General features: G+C 33.9%; 1 pseudogene; it reads left to right on the forward strand.

The window, feature by feature from the left end:
- The first annotated feature begins 1,889 nt into the window (after positions 1–1,889).
- On the forward strand, positions 1,890–6,008 carry LOC110199565 (olfactory receptor 8K3-like; annotated as a pseudogene).
- Positions 6,009–16,206: the final 10,198 nt, after the last annotated feature.

Raw genomic sequence — 16,206 nt, forward strand, 5'->3', positions numbered from 1 at the left:
GTTTTACATATTATTCTTGGCATCTAAACTTATTATGTTTTATTTTTCTCACTAATTCATGATACCCACTGACCACTCCATAGCTACAAATATACTTTCCATACAAGTCCTTAATTTATTGATGGCTGCACTTACACTGAAGGAAGATAACACTATGATTCCACTTGTCTAAAACAATGTCCAATAAGGTAATCCCATGTCTTCCAAGGAGGGACTATCTCATGCCAGAGGACTGTCAAAAAATAGGCCTAATAGAATCTAAAAATGTGCATATCCAATGATAGTAGAGAAGGTTCCAGAAAAACATGGGGAAGATTTATATGAACTGATGCAAACTGAAGCAAGCAGTAACAGGAGAACATTGTACACAATAAGAGCTATACAGGTAATGACAATAAACTGCGAAAGACTTAGGCATTTTGATCAATACAATAATCTGTGACAAGTGCAATGGTTTTGTGATGAAAAATGCTATCTACCTCCAGGCAGAAAATTGATGAAAACTGAGTAAAGATTGAAAAATGTTATTTTTCGATTCATTTGTCTCTTTTTTATGATTTTTTTTGCAACATGGCTAATATGGAAAGATATTTTGTCTACTTTCACATGCATAATGGGTATCATATTGCTTATTTTTTCAGTGGAGGGGCAGGGGACTAAATGTAAATAAAGAAGCTTGAACTGAAAACAAAAAGGTTCTTAAAAGTTTGTATATGTGTATATGTATATGTATGCATATATATATGTTTATATATGTGTGTGTGCATGTATGTGTATATATATATATATGTTTGTGTGTGTGTGTGTGTGTATATATTCATCTTCCACAAAATATTGGAGTCATTAAGAAAATATACAAACACTAATGTCTCTGTGAAAACCACTTTACAAATAGTATCTCATTTGAGCCTCAAAGCCATCTGACTAGAAAGTGCCATTATCTCATTTTGAAACCAAAGAGAAACTGAAGAAAAGATTAAGAAGTATGACAAAGGTCACTCAGACCTTATGTATCTGAAACAACTTTTGAACTTAGCTGTTTCTGACTCTAAGCACAGAAACAAATTCACTGGGCCACTTAGCTAACTGATAAAAATTTGATTTGATTTTCACAAAAACCCTGGCATGTCAATGTTCTTATCATCTCGATTTTATTGGAAAGAAAAATTGGCAGAATGATGTTACATTGCTTGCCAAAAAATCAAAGAGTTGGGGCAGCGAGGTGGCATGTTGGATAGAGCACTGGCCCTGAAATCAGGATGACCTGAGTTCAAATCTGGCCTCAGACCAAACACTTCACACTTACTAGCTATGTGACCCTGGGCAAGTCACTTAACCCCAACTGCCTAAAAATAATAATAAACAATAATAATAATAATAAAGAACTAGTATATGAGGGTAGATTAGAAATCTGTTCTTCCTAACTGCAGCCCTAGTTCTATATCCACTGCACCACTTAGTTCCTTCTAAAAGACCTTGCGTAATTTTCTAAAAACAGTCCAACATTCTCACCTATCCCAGGTTATTTTTGATAGTGAACGATAAGTCCATTTGTACCCATCTTTCCTAGAGATGCAACCAAAAAGGAAAACTCTATCTTGCTCATTCAACTTCATTTTATGTTCTGGATACTAGGTGTTCTTCACCTACTTGGCTTTTAATATTTGGGTGGTTCTTGGCCACAGTTATCATGCAGAAGTCTCTACAGTTTCCCTGAGTATGATGAAACTATGGCTTATCATGCACAAATAGCAGCCTGGAACATAACAAATGCTTCATGAAATTACATAGACTAGTGAACTTTTTCACTTATTACTGTCCGGATGATTTCCATGACATGATCATACAACATTAATTAAACATCTCCATTGCTTCAGGGACATGACCTCATGGGGACAGAGGGAATCAAAAACTCTGATGGCAGTATAGTTATTTGAACAAGCTACAGAAAATTCTACCTCTCATAAGCAGGTAACATTATCCTTTGTTTTGCGAACTTCAAGTGCAGCAGATGTTAAAATATAGAATCCAAAAACTTCAGTTCAAAAACTCCATCACTATGTGCATTGTGGGGGTGAATAGGTAAATTTTGTAGCCTCATGCTGAATTCGATAAAATTGAAATGGTCTAAAATCATTCAAGGAAAGCCATCGAATGGCAGTTCCTAATTGTTACATTAGTGACAAAAAAAATTTCTGCAATCAGAGAAATCAAATAAGTTTTGTCAAGAGATATTGATCACTAATAGTATATGGGATCACAATGATCTTTCAGTCAATGCTACGTAACTGGACATCATCTGAACAACAAGAAGCATTTTTTTAAAGTCTTTTCATGTCTCTTGGAATAAGATACATTAAAAACATCAAAACTCTTAGCTTAGTTCAGTTTCATAATCAAGGTGGAAAAATATTTTCTCTCTGGCAAAGGAAAGGCAGACTACAGAGGGTGAGTAGATATATGGAGTCTCCCTGGATATCATACAATTATTGACTACATGAGGCAGAGACAGCAATTGATCCTAGACCTTTACCTTCAATGGCTTAGGGCACTCTTTAAAAAGAAATTTTTAAAAAAATACAAAAAAAAAAAGAAATTCCATCTCTCATCATTGGCCATAACTTCGCAGCTGATCATCATAGACAATGACCCAACAACCGGGAGATTAAATGACTAGCACAGGGGTTTTGGCAATGTGTTGTACATGTTATTTATCCTATCTGTCCTTAACTGCAAAGCAAACTTGATAACTACTTCGCCACAATTCTGCTGTAAGGTGATCTTATATGTTCTATCCTGTGTTAGTATCCTATTATAATCTTTTGACCCATTGATTAGTGAAAATTAAAACCTGTCTATAAAATTATCCTCTCTCATCACTGGGAGAAAAGTAGTTTCATAATTTATTACTTTATAGAATAAAACTGTATTCATTATTATCTTTGTGACAGGATATTGATATGATGTGATATGGGATGATTTGATATGATATGATGTGATGTGATATATGTGATATTATAATATATATTATATTTGATATTATTTCAGTTTGAGTGAATTTACTGCATGGCACCTGCATGGATAAAATTACACTGTAATTGTGTGGGGAAATTCCTGCTACTCTTTTAAAATTCTTTTTTGTTTACTTAGCATTTTATTTTTCTCTAGCTATATGTAAAAACAACTTTTAACATGTGTTTTAAAACTTTGAATTCCAAATTCTCTTCCTTCCTCCCTTCCAATCCCCCTCATGAGGAGACAAGTAATTCCAGATAGGTTATACATGGCTAGTCACACAAAACGTTTCCATAAAACATAGACCAAAAAACAACACCATCAACAACAACAGCAACAGCACAAACTTAAGGACAATAAAAACAAAATAAAACAAAACAAAAACGCTGCTTCGATCTGTATTCAGCCGCCATCAGTTCTCTGTCTAGAGATGGATAGCATTTTTCATCATCAGTCCTTCAGAGTTGTCTTGGATCATTACATTGCTGAGAATGGCTGAGTCATTCAAAGCTGATCATCGTACAATATTTCTGTAACTCTATCCACAGTACATTTCACTTTGCATCAGCTCATGTAAGTCTTTCCAGGTTTTTCTGAGAACATCCTTCTCATCTTTTTTCATAGCATAACAGCATTCCATCACAATCACATAGCACAACTTTTTCAGTCATTCCTCAATTGATATAGATCCTTTCAATTTCTAATTCTTTGCTATCAGAAAAGAACTGCTATAAATATTTTTGTACATACAGGTCCTTTTCTTTTTTTATCTCTTTTGGGATACAGACCTAGAGTGCTATTACTAAGTCAAAAGGTATACACGGTTTTATAGCCCTTTGGGCATAGTTCCAAATTGCTCTGCAAAATAGTTGAATCAGTTCACAAATACATAACAATGTATTAATATCTCATTTTTCCCATGTCGCCTCCATCGTTTCTTATTTTCCTATTGTGTCCTATTAGCCAATCTAATACGGATCACGTAATACCTCAGAATGTTTAAAATTTGCATTTCTCTGATCAGTAGTAAGTTATAACTTTTTTTTTTCATATGGCCATAGATAGCTTTGATTACTTTTTCTGAAAACTGCTTATATCTTTTGGATCATTTATTAAATGAGGAATGTTTCTTTTTTATATAAATTTGACTCAGTTTTCTACATGTTTGAGAAATGACACCTTTATCTGAGAAATTTGCCTTATTAATTTTCACAGTTACTATTGCTAATTGTATTTCCCTCCATCCTATTCCCTTCCCTGTTTATTCTCTCTTATTTCGCCCTTTCCCTCCTCCAAAATGTTATGCTTCTAACTAACCCCCACCCCAATCTGCTTTCCCTTCCATCACCACCCCACTATTCTTATCTTCTTCTTCTTCTTCTTTTCTGTAGGGTAAGATAGATTTCTATTCCCATGTGGATGTGTCCCTCTTTAAGCCAATTCTGATGAGAGAAATGTTCACTCACTCCCTCTCCCCCCTCTCACCTGCCCCCTTTTCTCCTCCATTATAAAAAAACTTTTTCTTGCCTCTTCTATGAGATAATTTATCCCATTCTTTCGCTCCCTTTGCCCTTCTCCCACTACATTCTTCTCTCAAACCTTAATTTTATGTTTTTAGACACAAAACCTTCATATTCAACTAACACCTCTTCTCTCTGTCTATATATGCTCCTTCTATCTGCCCTAATAATATGAAAATTCTTATGAGTTACAAGTGTTATCTTCACACGTAGGAATGTAAACAGTTTAACCTTATTAATTTCCCTTACCTGTTTACTTTTTTATGCTTCTCTTTAGTATTGAATTTGAAAGTCAAATTTTCCTTTTAGCTCTGGCCTTTTCATCAAGAATGCTTGAAAATCCTCTATTTTGTGGAATGTAAAATTTTAACCAGAAGGAGTGTTCTTCTTGTTTGTAATCCTAATTCCTTTGCCCTCAGAATCTGCTCATCTCTATCTAACACTTTTCTGCCCATTAATTTCCTGATTGTCTATGCAAATAGTGTTCTAAAAAGGGATCTTTCTTTTCTCCTCAGATTATGTTCCTCTGATTGAAGAAATGATCAACCTTGAATGAAACCACAGGAAGACAGGTGACTGAATTCATTCTCATGGGCCTCACAAACCATCCTGAGCTCCAGGGCCCCCTCTTTGTTGTGTTTTTCCTCAATTACATGGCCATAGTTGTGGGGAACATGGGCCTGATCATCCTAACCAGTGTGGATTCCCACCTGAAAACTCCCATGTACTTCTTTCTCAGGCATCTGGCATTTGTTGATCTGGGCTATTCCACAGCTAGTTGGATTCATAACGGAGAAAAATATCATATCTAATAATGGGTGTGCAATGCAGCTAGTTTTCTTTCTGATATTTATTGCCGGTGAACTTTTTATCCTTTCAGCCATGGCCTATGACCGCTATGTGGCTATCTGGAAGCCCCTCCTCTACATGGTCATCATGTCAGACATGGTATGTTGGATCTTGATGGCTACCTCATACCTCTATAACAGCATGGTAACCCTACTGATCTCTATAAAGCTTTTTAAATCATCTTTCTGTAAATCAAATGTTATAAGACACTTCTACTGTGACAGTCTCCCCCTATTGTCCATTACATGCTCAAACACAAATGAGATTGTATTAATCATTATGATCTTTGCTGGATTTAATTTGGTTACTTCTCTCTTGATTATTCTTATCTCCTACATGTTCGTTCTTGTGACCATCCTCAGGATGAACTCTTCTGAGGGCAGGCGCAAAGCCTTTTCCACCTGTACCTCACATCTCACTGGAGTGATTATATTCTATGGGACACTTCTCTTCATGTACCTCCAGCCCTAATCTAGCCATTCCTTTGATACACACAAAATGGCCTCTGTGTTTTACCCTCTGGTTATCCCCATGCTTAACCCTTTGATATACAGTTTGAGGAACAAGGAAGTGAAAGGTGCCTTGAGAAGACTCTTTAAAAAATCATGTAAGCCTTCTCTTTAAGGCCCAATGTAGTGTGTGCTTTCACTGCATTATTATTTTAAGCAACTTCTGCATGGTTCTTCTGTCTTTTAGGAAAAAAAATTCTTTTAATATACAGATAATTTTTGATTAGTTATTAGGGATTTTTTAAGAGGTCAACTTCCAATAAATCCTTGTTTAGTGCACTATTTAATTAATTTAGTCGACGGCTTAATTAGTAGACGATAAATACATAATATTCCTATAAAACAACGGGTTTCAGTATATGGTACAATAGTAAAAGCCTAACTTTGTTTTACATTTCCTTGCCCGGGAAAATCAGTTACAAGCATTTAGAAAGTGCTGTTGTCCAGTACTAATGTAGGCAGTAGGCTTGCACTGATAAATTTTTTAAAAGTCATTCTTGTTATAAGTGAACTTACATTTTATTAAGGAAAACAATATGTACATAGAGCTACACTGTTCCCCAGAGCAGCCAATCTCCTTTTGTATATCTCTTATTCTTAAGAAGTTTATCTGTATCACAACCTAAATTTCCCCTCTATGTCTTTCAGCCATAGCTATGTTGATTCCCTCTTCTTTATAATAATTGGCAAATGCTTGAAGAAAAATTCTATCTTTCCCCCCAGCTTCATTCCATGATTTATTTTCATTTTTGTGCTAGAATGAAAAGAACACTGGGTTATACAGAGGGTCCCCCAATCTTAGGGTAGGTTTAATTTTTTAAAATACAATTTTGAGACATTTTATACAGTTAAGAGAACCTGGGTTTAAATAAAAGTTCTATTACTTGTGACCTGTAATATTCTGGGCAATAAGTTTCTCTTCTCTGACTCCCACTCATCTATAAAATTTGGGAATTTGAGAACATAAATTTTAAATGCTATTTCACTTAAAAATCTATGATGCGTGAGCCTATTCTTTGTGGTAACTGTATAGAGTCTTCAACCAGTACTCACATGTCATCTTTTTTTTTTTTAATTCAGTTTGAACTTAAATACAAACTGAGAAAAGTAAAAGAAAACATTGCCATGTAGACAGTCAATAAGAGAGGATTCAATATAAAACCATAAATTTCCAATAAAATCTATATAATCAATACTACACATTGTTTTCAAAGCTACCCAGCTTTACTTTGCTTCTTTGTAGATTCTTGTTTGTTCTCTGCTATGCGACTTCTTACTTTATTTTTCCCCTTCCCCACCCACACCAAAGGCTACAATTAAATGCCCAGATAGATAGGTAGACAGATATAAACATACACATATATACACACATGCACTCACACACACATATGTAAGACTGTACTATGCATATTTTCATTTATCTCTTCATCTGAATGTGGATAACATTTTACATCATAGGAAGTAAAGTATTTTCCATTCTTTTCCATTCCAAGTCTTTTTGTGCTTTTCTAAATTAATCAGTTCATAATTTCCTATACCACAGCAATAGTTGAACCCAATCACATTCTGTCTTGAGAGATCATCTATAAAAATTCCCCCAATTTTCTGAATTACTTCATTTCTTGGCTACATTGCCTTTATTTGTACCAGGAAATTTTAATTTAAAATATTTGAAATTATCAATTTTATACTTTAAAATGCTCTCACCTTATAATTTAAGGTTTGGTACCACTGAATCTGCAATCTGAGTTAAGTGACTTGCCCAGGGTCACACAGCTAGTAAGTGTTGAGTGTATGGTCTGAGATCATATTTGAAGTCAAGTCCTACTGATTCCAAGGCTGGATCTCTATCCACCGTCTCACCTAGCTGCCACCATCTTTTTTTGTTTCTCTGATATTTTTGAAATTCCTAACTTTTGTTCTTCTAAATGAGGTTTGTTATTATGTTGTTTTTTTTTCTAACTCAGTAAGGTAATGTTAACAATTTAATTGGGCTGTCATTGAATAAGTAGATTAGAAAGGTAAAACTCATTTTGCATATCAGCTTTACATACATGAACAATAAATATTACTTCAATTATTTAGATCTGACTTTATTTGCATAAGAAGTGTTATATATTTATGTATATATAGTCCTTGTGTCTGTTTTGGAAGGTATACTCTGAGGTATTTTATATTGCCTAATTATTTTATATGGTCTAAAATTGTATTGAATAACATTATTGACACATAATGTAGTTTCCCAATTTTTCTCTTTTGATTAAGTCTATTTCAGCTTTAACTTTGCTGAGATCATGATTACTATACCCATTTCTTTTACATAATAAATTCTTCTCTTGCACTTTATTTTGTCTTTGTGTGTATCTCTCATTTTATAGTGTTTCTGAAAGCAATATATTGTAGAATTTGAATTTTTCATCTCTTTTCCATTTCCGTTTTATGGGTAAATTCATCCTTTTCACATTCTAAGCTATAATTACTTGTTCCATAGTTTCCTCCTTCCAATTTTCCCCCATTATCCTTCTGATACTATTTACCCCACCCCTCCTTACTCCTCTACATTTTTTCTACCTGCTACTTTGCCCTATTATTCCTTAACTTACCCATCCTTCTAAAAGTGCCTTCCTTATCCTCTCCTCCTGCCCTATCCCCTTGCCCTCTTATTTATTGTTGAATTTGGAAGACTTTTATACCCTTCTACATTATATATATATATATATATATATATATATATATATGTGCATGTATGTATGTATGTATTATGTTCCTTCTTTAACCCATTCCCAGCGACAGCAAGATGTCAATGCTACCTGCCCTCCTCCTACTAGCTTCTTTTTATCTTATTGTTTTTATGCCTTACATGTATGTGATTAATACTCCTTTGCTATCTCTTCCTGAAGTTTTATTTGTTTTAGAATCACCCTATCATACAAAGTTCAGCCCAAGCCATTCTTTCAAACTACCTAAATAATGATGATAGTCATAAGAGTACTGATAACATTTTCAAATATAAGAAATAAAGCATTTGACTTTATTGAGTGCCTTATAATTGGTCTTTAATATTTACCTTACATTTTTTCCTGAATTTTATGTCAAATTTTCCCTTAAGTTCTGCTGGTTTTGTCAGAAATACCTGAAAGTCTCTCCATTCATTAAAAATCCATTTTCTTTTCATTCTGTACTATACTTAACTTTGTTGAATAAATTACTCTTGTTAATAATACCTGTTCTTTTACTCTATGATATATAGTATCCTAAGACCTATGGTTCTTCAACATAGTAGCTGCTAGGTCTTGGGTAATCGTTATTGGAGCTCCATGATATGTATTTTTTTTTTTGCTTGCAATATTTTGTCCTTAACCGGGGGGTTTTGGAACTTGGCTGTGATATTCCTGTAAGTTTGCCTCCTTGGATCTTTTTCAGGTGTCATGTCATGTTCTTTTCTCTCTTCAGTATTATTGTTTCCTTTCTTTGTTTAATCAGGAGCTTATTAATGTCCATCCTGAACAAAATTGAACAATCTGGTCAAGACAGAATACAACCACAGTAGCATATGCTATGCCAGGATGCCAAATCTATCTTAATGGAAATTGTATTACCTTCCTTAGCTGAAATATAATACCGTAGACTCACTCTGCAGATGAAATCCATTAAAAACTCCATGTTTTCTTCAAAAGAATGTCATATACATGTATGTGTATGTTTCCTGTTGTTTAATTGTGAAGATTTTTTGTTAAACAAGTCAAATATAAGTCTTTACATTTGTCCCATTGGGATTATTATCTGTTGTTAATTTCATCTTTATGGATAACAGGTTTGGGAAGTGCCAGGAGAAAGTTCTTGTATGGGGAAAGGGTCATCACGGGAGGTTTTATTGACTAAGTGAGAAGGTACTTGGTTGCTACATCTAATTGTCTTGAATTTTCTCTTGCATCTTCTTCCAACGTCCACCTCAGAAGAAGACATGCAGTTCTACGCTCATCAGTGTGACAGCCTCTTCTAGTTTTATTCCATGAAAAATGACTTGGGGAAAAGTTTTGAACTGTTGCTCTGGGGAGGGAACTAGAAATACTGGCTTATATTATGGGAAGCCAGGATGAGGGAAAGCACTAGTAAATTATCTAGTAATTTTGGTTTGAAATGTGTTAAAAATAAATGGCTGATAAATGTCTTTTTCTAAGTAGTGTGCTTTTCTTTGGGATTAGTGCTACACAGAAATCTGGCAACACAAGATATCTCTTGGTCTCATAGAAAAACAAAATATTCATTACTAAGAGTTCTATTATTACAATATTTTAAGACAAAGACTTTCCATAATAACATGGATGATTCTCCAGGATCATATATGTGTGTGCATGTGTACATACATACATACATACATACATGTATGTATGTATAAATATATGCATATATGTTAAATATCTGATAACTTTGTTTCCCAAGAATAACCTATTCTCACCTGCCCTCAAGTACTACAAGTTAAAACAGCTTCAGAGGATACCCTCTTGCAATAGTATCTTTATAATGATAAAGTGGTGCTGGTGAGAGGTTGTTTTGTTTTACTTTCTCATAATTCTCTTAAGTTTCCACTTAAAAATATGGTACCATATTCATGACTTATCCATGTTTCTGTGACCAAATAATATTTTGGACCCAAAATCATTAAGAATAAAATTAAAGACATATACTTGAAGAGAACATATTCTCTAAACTTGAAGTTCATTGGTAAAAACTTATTTGAGAAAATAATCCTTTCAAAATATCTTTAAATTAGTAAAACTGATAAAAGTTTATTTGAAAAAGTGAAACATACTTTGACAAATATAGAGCCTGGTGCAAGTTTGGGTAACCACAAAAAAATCTAGCCATGCTTCTTTTTAAAAAAGTTTAATTTAATTTAATTTAATTTATTTATTCATTCATATCTTCATTCATTCATTCACTTATTCATTCATTCATTCATTTGTTTGTTTGTTTTCCAAAGGAAACATGCCTAGTTTTCGGAGTAGAAGCTAGTTTTAGAGGACCATGGCTTATTTGAGGAAGTAATGATCAGTCAGGTGGCCACCAATGTAATCTAAGACTAATTCTCTTGTTGAGTAGATTATCTTCTCCACTGTCGGTAAATGTATGAATGGCTTGGGATTGGAGGTGGTGGGCAGGAGGGTCCTTGTTCTTGTAAACTAATCAATAGGGAGGGTAATGAAAGGGGAAAGGAAGGTGTATATGAATGATTCATTTTGTTTCCAGAAGGTCAAAATCGTCAAGGTCATTCACTGCTAGTAAAAAATATAAATTTCATTCTAAAATTTTATGTAAGTAATAAACTTGGAAAATTGAACTCTATTGAGTTGCCCCCTATTTAATAAAGCTGATAATAACATAAATTTCTTGGATAAGTATTCTTATGTTAAAAAAACCTACTAGGTGCACTGTAGAGCAAGTTGGAAGAAATTATTTGTAGACTAATCCTTCACAGGGGCAGCTAGTTGACAGAGAGGTGGGGGTAACAAAAACCCAGAGTTAAAATCAGCCTGAGAATGCTTATCAGCTGTGAGAACTTGGCAAGTTGTTTAACCTTTTCATGTCTGCCTTAGTTTTCTTATGTGTGAAGTGGGGGGGCAATTATATAACTTACCTCCCAGGACTAATGTGAACAATGAATAAGAAAATAATTGTCAAGTGCTTAGCACACAGAATCAGCATTATTTAAATGCTTATTATTACTGTCATTATCATTTACAATATCTCATAAGAAATGCAAAATGATTTATGATGTAAACATAAAAGGAATGTTATGAAATAAAAACAGAAGGGATGAAGATCAAATACTTATAACAGTTATGGCTGTCAAGCAACTAACAAAAATCAAGTATTTGGTCGTGTCTGATTGGCATTGGGCATACGAAGGCAAGAAGGAACAGATGAATAAATTCAGAAAGTAAAAAAGAGGAGGTTCTCATGTGTGCTAGAGCCAGGACTCAAGCTTTGAACTTCATGTTTCTAAGACCAGATTTCCATCCACTTTGCAACACTTATCACATAACTGTATTTTATTACCAGTCAGAGGAGCCAAGTAATCGAGAAAGAGAGAGGATACTGTTTATCTAAAGATGCTTCTTGGTCCCTGAATGGGGATTCCACAAGGAGGGGCACATCGGACAAGCCCATTAATGTTTATGGATGGTAATGATGTTACAAGACTGATCACTTCAAAAAGATTAAATTAGATATGAATCCATCTCTTTCATGCTTATAAGGCAGATACTCTTAAACAAATTATGGCAATTGTTGAAGTAAATAATTAAGAAATTGGAAAAATGAGCAATTCTTACTATTGGAAGGAATATACACACACACACATACACACATACATATATATGTATATATGTGTGTATATGAATATATAGGTATGTATGTATAACTGTATGTATACACATATACACATATGTATATTTATTTGTATATCTATCTATCTATCTGTCTGTCTATCTATCTATCTATCTATCTATCTATCTATCTATCCCTTGTAGGTAATTTGTGTATTGGTGAGTGTTAATTTACTGTTAATAACTACAATGAGCAAAAAAAAAAGTCCTTGAATAAATTTCTATTCAGAATTGTAGCTAGCGACTGTCAACCTTTCAGATCATTATCAAAACTCAATGCTTTCCAATACCATAAATCAGAACATACAATTAAAGTTGCTATCATACATTTTCTAATTAAGCCCCAGGGAAATGACAATTCAATAAAATGGGCACACTTTTACTGGAAATGAGTTTTATGGTTAGGAAAACAGAAAGATTTAGAACTCTTTTCATTTTAAACTTTAATTTTCTTTAATGATTAAAATCAGAATGAAACTTGAAAGCCATTAAACTCATCTTACAATTACTGTCCTCTTGAAAAAAAAAAGATTATCAATACATAAAATGAAACTAATGCCTTTTGGGAGCTTCCATCTATGACTTCTGTTTTGTTTTGTTTTTCAATTTCTCTCCCCATTAGGTTTTCATTTTTTGAATTCAGAGTGTGTGCTCTCTTTCCTTCTTGATAATCTCTTCCAATTCACCATTATTTAATGGCCACTTAAGGGAATGCTGTGTGCTGGTGACCAGAATACGTATTGGATACTAGAAGGTGATAGCAAAACACTCCTTACTCTGGACAAACTGCTCAGCCAGTCTTCTATCCACTGAGCTACACTAATTCACCAAAAAGAACAGTTGTAAAATGAAGTGGGCTGCCTCTAGTGCTATGAGTTAAGTCCCTCTGACACTCTTGTTCTATATTCCAAAATCCTACAATCTGGCCAGTAAAATTCTGATATAAAAAAAAATGACTTGTGTTTTTTGTTGTTCATTTGTTTCCAACTCTTCATGACCCCATTTGGGGTTTTCTTGGCAAAGATACTAGAGAGCTTTGTCATTTTCTTCTCCAGCTCATTTTACAGACTAGCAAACTGAGAGCAACTCAGTTAAGTTACCAGAGTAAAGTCACAAAGTTAATAAGGGACTGAGACTGGATTTGAAATTCTTAGCTTGGGAAAACACAGATAAAGGCAGGAACCACAGGAAGTTTTATGGCGCTAATTAAGTAAGAAAGTGTTGTTAATTAATTTAATGGTTTTCTTTTTTCCCCTCTTTTTTGATTAATTTATTTTGATTTATCAACAATCACTTCCACTTGCTTTAGAGTTTAAAATTTTTCTCCCCCTTCCTTTTCACCACACTCCCCAAGATGGCAACACAATCTGATATAGGTTATACATATACACTCCTATTAAAGGTATTTTCACATTAGTGATGTAAGTAAAAATTAGAACCAATTGGAGGAACCACCAGAAGGAAGAAACAAAGCTCAACGGAAAAAAAAAATAGCAAACAGCATGCTTTGATCTGCATTCAAACTCCATTGTTCTTTCTTTGGATGTGGATAGCATTTTCCATCACCAGGCCTTTGGAGATGTCTTAGATCTTGTATCGCTGAGAAGGGTTAAGTGTATCAATATTAGTCATTGCATAATGGTGGCTGTTACCATGTACAATGTTCTCTTGGTTCTGCTCACTTCACTCAGCATCAGACCATATAAGTCTTTCCAGGTTTTTCTGAAGTCAACCCTGTTCATCATTTCTTGTGGCACAATAGTATTCCATTACATTCATATTCTACAACTTGTTCAGCTATTCCCCAATTGATGAGCATTCTCTCAATTTTCAATTATTTGCCAACACAAAAAGAGCTGCTATAATTATTTTTGTACATGTGGGTCCTTTCCCCATTTGTTTGATCTCTTTGGGATATAGCCCTAGTTGCTGGGTCAAAGGGTATGCCCATTTTTATAGCCTTTTGGGCATCATTCCAAATTGCTCTCCAAAATGGTTGGATCATTTTACAACTCCACCAACAATGCATTAGTGTTCCAATTTTCCCACATCTTCTCCAACATTTATCATTTTCTTGTTTTGTCATCTTGGCCAATCTGATAGGTGTGATGTGGTACCTCAGAGTTGTTTTGATTTGCATTTCTCTAATCAACAGTGATTTAGAGCATTTTTTTCATATGACTGTAGATGGTTTTAATTTCTTCATCTGAGAACTGCCTGTTCATGCCCATTGAGCATTTGTCAATTGGGGAATGAATTGTATTTTTTATAAATTTGACTTAATTCTCTATATGTTTTAGAAATGAGGCCCTTATCAGAGAGACTGGTTGTAAAAATTCTTTCCTAACTTTCTACTTTCCTTCTAATCTTAGTTGCATTAGTTTGTTTGTGCAAAAACTTTTCAATTTAATGTAATCAAATTTATCCATTTTGTTTTTCATAATTATCTCTACCTCCTGTTTGGTCATAAACTCTTCCCTTCTCCATAAATCTGATAGGTAAACTATTCCTTGCTCTCACAGTTTGCTTATAGTATCAGCCTTTATATCTAAATCATGAACCCATTTTGACTTTATTTTGGTATATGGTGTGAGATTTTTATCAATGCCTAGTTTTTGCCATATACTTTTCCACTTTTCCCAGCAATTTTTATTTTCAAAGAGTGGGTTCGTATCCCAGAAGCTGGGGTCTTTGGGTTTATCAAATAATAAATTACTATAGTCATTGACTACCATTTCTTATATACTTAACCTATTCCATTGATCCACCACAGTATTTTTATTTTTTTTATTTTATTTTATTTATTTAATTAATTTTATTTTTTTTAGCGAGGCAATTGGGGTCAAGCAGTGTCAAGTGTTTGATCTGAGGATGGATTTAAACTCAAGTCTTCCTGACTCTGGGGCCAGTGCTCTATCCACTGTGCCACCAGCTGCCCCACACCACTCTATTTCTTCACCTTGGTATTCTGGACGTTTTGTTCTTCCAAATGAATCTTGTTATTTTTTTTCCTAACTCTATAAAATAATTTTGGTAGTTTGATTGGTATGGCACTGAATAAGTAAATTAGCTTAGGTAGAATTGTCATTTTTATTATATTAGCTCGGCCTATGCATGAGCAGCTGATATTTTTCCAATTGTTAAATCTGACTTTATTTGTATGAAAAGTGTTTTGTAATTGTGTTCATATAGTTCCTGGGTTTCTTTTGGGAGGTAGACTCCCAAATATTTTATAATGTCTACAGTAGGTTTAAATGGAATTTCTCTTTCTATCTCTTGCTGTTGAGCTTTGCTGGTAACATACAGAAATACCGATGTTTTTTGTGGGTTTATTTTATAGCCTGCAACTTTGCTAAAGTTGTTTATTATCTACTATTATTATTATTATTTCAAATAGTTTTTTTACTTGATTCTCTAAGATTCTCTAAGTATATCATCATGTCATCTGCAAAGAGTGATAGCTTTGTTTCTTCTTTTCCTAATCTAATCCTTCAATTTCTTTTCTTCTCTTATTGCTACAGCTAACATTTTCAGTACAATATTGAACAACAGTGGTGATAATGGACATCCTTGTTTCACCCCCAATCTTTTTGGAAATGCTTCTAGCTTGTCCCCATTACAGATGATGTTTTAGGTAGATGTTATTTATTATTTTAAGGAAGACTCCATCTATTCCCATGTTCTCTAATGTTTTTAATAGACATGGGTGTTGTATTTTGTCAAAACCTTTTTTTCTGCATCTATTGAGATGATCATGTGATTTCTGTTGGTTTTGGTGTTGATATGATCAATTATGCTGATAGTTTTCCTAATATTGAACCAGCCCTGCATTCCTGGTATAAATCCTACCTGGTCATCTTGTATTATTCTTGTGATAAGTTGCTGTAATCTATTTCCTAATATTTTGTTTAAAATTTTTGCATC

This window comes from Phascolarctos cinereus, unplaced genomic scaffold (genome assembly GCF_003287225.1).
Source record: "Phascolarctos cinereus isolate Bilbo 61053 unplaced genomic scaffold, phaCin_HiC Scaffold_9;HRSCAF=440, whole genome shotgun sequence".
NCBI lineage: Eukaryota > Metazoa > Chordata > Mammalia > Diprotodontia > Phascolarctidae > Phascolarctos > Phascolarctos cinereus.